Genomic DNA, 3,726 nt, shown 5'->3' on the forward strand with positions numbered 1-3,726 from the left:
ATTCTAATTCATTACATTTATTTAGTCATTATAGTGTTTGTTTTTATCTTATTTAATAGCTGGTTTTCCAGAAACTTAAATGCATGAGAACTCTGTTCTGAGTTGACTTTTGTTAGTAGAATTCTATTTTGATCTGTTTAGAGATACTTTTCCCTTAACTCTTACATTAAGTTAAAGCATTAACATATAAATCCCATTGCAATGACAAAAAATAGTGAAGTCACAATTTTCTCTTTCCTAAGAGTTAGAGATTTAAATCTCTGAAAACACTAATGTGTGTGGGATGGTTATGATAGTCCAGCTGCCTTTGTGTGTGTTTCATTTAAATGTAAATTTATCTTAGAGACTCTAAAGATGAGCTCAGAAAGTAAAGAATTTTAATTTGAATAGTCATTTTCTTCTTTTTTCACAAATACTGAAATAAATCCTTATTTTACACTAAAGAAAAAAAAAACCTATTAAACAGCCAAACTCAACTACCTTATTTTAAGGGTTCTTAATGGATTAATTTTTTCTCATTAGTTTTTTCGAGATTATAAAATTATATTAGAAGAAAATTAATTTATATGCCGGAAAAGCACATGTGACAACAGTTCCATAATTTACAGTATGATCCTGAATATTATTTTGTAGTACTGTGTAAAGAAAAATAGTAGTGTTTTTAAAAAGAAATCAGGTTTTTGAAATATATTTTTTGAAATATATTTTAAATAAATCAATCTGAGATGTTAAAAAAAAACTACTGAAGCACACTGATGAGTATCACACATGCACGTATCTATATACTATGTTTATATTTAGATTGTATTTGTAACCACTGCTTAAAATTTAGTCTGATACCATAATTATAAATCAACTTTCAGGAGCAATTTCTGAGGACAAATTTTATGAAAAGATTTCCACTTTTCACTATTCCCTTTAAGACAGAAGGTCAAGATTCAAAGCTGTAACTTGGCTTCATTTTATACTCACTTGTTGACAGTTGTGTAAGCTAGACTGTTCTCTTCAGGGAGGTTACCTTGTATTGAGTTTAGCAGCTTTTTCTACTTCCCTGCAATAAAACAGACCATTTGTGTGAGTTGCTGTTGATTGCATATTTTGAGGTCATTTTTGTCTTTAGCTTCTGCATTACCAGCCTGTGATTATCTTGTGTAAAAAAAAAAAAAAAAAACAGACAAAAAAGTCTTTGATCTACCCTAACCTTTCTATATGTAAATTTTGGAAAAGTGGCTCCATAGCATGCCCATAAAATGTACTCCTGCGTTGACATTTCCAAAGTAATTATAAAAAAGATTATAAAGTTTACTAAAGGAATTGCTATTTGTTGGTTAATAAAATTTACTTAGGTCACAAAAATCTAAATATTTCTCTGAGCAACTGTTATAACTGTTCTTTTCTCTTCAAAGAAAAGACTAGACCTTTGCTTATAACCGAAATATCTTTTATAGTTAGGAAAAGTAAAGGAGTGTTTTCTGAATACTTTTATTGCGAGATCTTGACTTTTTATTTAATGCCATTCTTTAATATCTATCGTTCCCTAGAGTGCTTGCAGATTTTAAGACACAATTCTGCATATTTGGCTTTAATTAATAGTTGCTGTCGAGAATTTAAAATTAAAATTTATAGTAGGTGTGTGAAATGTGTATTTATATCAGTATCATAATTTATAGATTCTGTGATATGAAGTCCGGCACATTAGTTTATAATCAAAATCAGTAGTTATTTTTGTTGGTGGTTTGTCATTGGTAAAAAGCGTTTCTGGGTTACAAACCACAAAACTCTTTTTCATGATTATCAGCGGTCAGTTGGTAGGAAATGCATGTGATAAGCTAGTTTTCTCTAGGTTCATTTATATTTGGTCTTATGATTTGAGAAAAGACAATAGATGAGAATAAATTGGTGTGCATATTTTTAACCATTCCACTTGGTAAAACTCCATGCCATGTCTGAGAAACAAATAATGGGTTTCAGAGGTATTTTCTCTTCAATAACTGCTTCATAGCAATTTTCTCATTTAACTTTTTATAAGGACATTCTGTTTTAGTAAATCAGATGGTGTTGAGGTGGGAGGTCGTATAGGTAATCATAAAATGTTTATACCTTACACGAAGGGTTATTACCTGATAACCAAAAATGCTGTCTGAATCTATTTTTGTAGTGCCGGGGAGCGGGGGGAGGGGGGGGATGAAACTTGAATCAGTGACCATCTGGCCCAGATTTGACTGATTTCCTGTGCACTGCCCTTTGTTTCAGCCAGACAATGGATTGTTCCTTTTACAGATAAGAACTCTGTTGATGACTTTGTGCTGAATCAGCAGGTTTGGTTTGGGATTTCAAGCACAGACTCATATTGAGGGGTTTTCTGTTGTTCTGACATCACTGTTCTTGTCTTCGCATATTATAAAAATATACTTAAGGTTCTTTTATATAGTTTAATAGAATGGTGGGATTGCAGTAGCTTTCTGGTTTGATATTGCCTTTCTCAAACATTGAAGTTTTCCTTGTCTGTGATTTCCAAAATTAGTATCTCCCTGATTGTGATTTTTGATAAATCTTTATAAAGGTGCTTCTTTATGTCTGAACTTTAATTTTCCACTTGAATCTTTGATGATTTAAATTTAATGTTGTCCTAATCTGGGCTAGGCTTTTATGTGGTTATGCAAATGTTAAGTTTTCTATGACATCTGTTGACATATATCTGCAAATTACGTCTTAGGGTGTTAGAGCTATTTTCCTTACTTTAAACACCACATAATCATCAGGAGACTGTTAAAAAAAAATGGGTACTGACTAGGAGCAGGGACCTTTGTTGCCCAGCGTTCTAAGTAACCCAACTACCAGTGTCTGTAGGTTATCTCAGAAGCAATAGAGATCAGTGTGGTTAAGTGTCATTTTTCCAGAAGACAAGAGAACATTTCAATGCTACCATGTTGCTGTGTCACCAAGAAGTATAAAAATAATAGTTTTTACCTCTGAAATTTTAAAAGGATTATTGGCAAAGTTTAAGTCAATCTTTTAATTCAACTCATCTCTTTACAACTGAACTGTCAGCTAGCACTCCAATATAGAATTTTCTTCAGACAACTTTTTCTGAAACCACTTATAACTTTAAAATTAAGCATCTGATCAAAATGGACTGCTTTGAAATCTAATCTGTAATTCTTTTGTGTAGATAAAGGAATGTTCGTTAGGTAAAATTAAGGGGAGTGATCATAAGAAAAAAGCTTCTTAATAGTTCTACCAGGATCTAATTATGTAGCAGATGGGACCACACAACATAGTGCACTGTCATTTGATGCAATTAATTTTAGGTCTGCATGCACCAAAGGTGAATGACAGCAAATGGCACAAAATGTTAGTTTGCATTCATATGGGGCACTGCCTATTCATAGATGTTGTTTCCTTTCTCTTTTAGATGTTTTTAATCCACTCCTTGCTCTATTTGATACTAATAGGGCCTCAGAATAGCTTGTTTGGTTTAAATGCATGGGTGGTTTGGAATACGATGTTATGGACGTTAATTGGAATAGCACATTCAGATTTAGAGAATCGGTTAAATCTAGAATAAGCAGAATTAAAAAGTGACAATGACAACAACACCAAGACAAGTTCTACTTTATTTATTCCCCTGCTTTAATCAGAGTAGTTCAGGGAACTAGGTCGAGGTAGAGGGGAAGGTCTTATCCTTTTCTCCCCTCCCCCCTTCCCCCTCCTGGTCACCCTTTA

At 32.7% G+C, this 3,726-nt stretch overlaps 1 protein-coding gene and 1 long non-coding RNA gene across 8 annotated transcripts in view; both read left to right on the forward strand.

Moving 5' to 3' along the window:
• The window catches only part of GREB1L (GREB1 like retinoic acid receptor coactivator), a 269,481-nt gene that overhangs the window by 16,309 nt on the left and 249,446 nt on the right, over window positions 1-3,726 (forward strand). The window lies entirely within an intron of this gene.
• LOC144315539 (uncharacterized) overlaps window positions 1-3,726 on the forward strand; it is a 92,405-nt gene that overhangs the window by 15,688 nt on the left and 72,991 nt on the right. The window lies entirely within an intron of this gene.

This window comes from Canis aureus, chromosome 6 (assembly GCF_053574225.1).
Source record: "Canis aureus isolate CA01 chromosome 6, VMU_Caureus_v.1.0, whole genome shotgun sequence".
NCBI classification, from domain to species: Eukaryota; Metazoa; Chordata; class Mammalia; order Carnivora; family Canidae; genus Canis; species Canis aureus.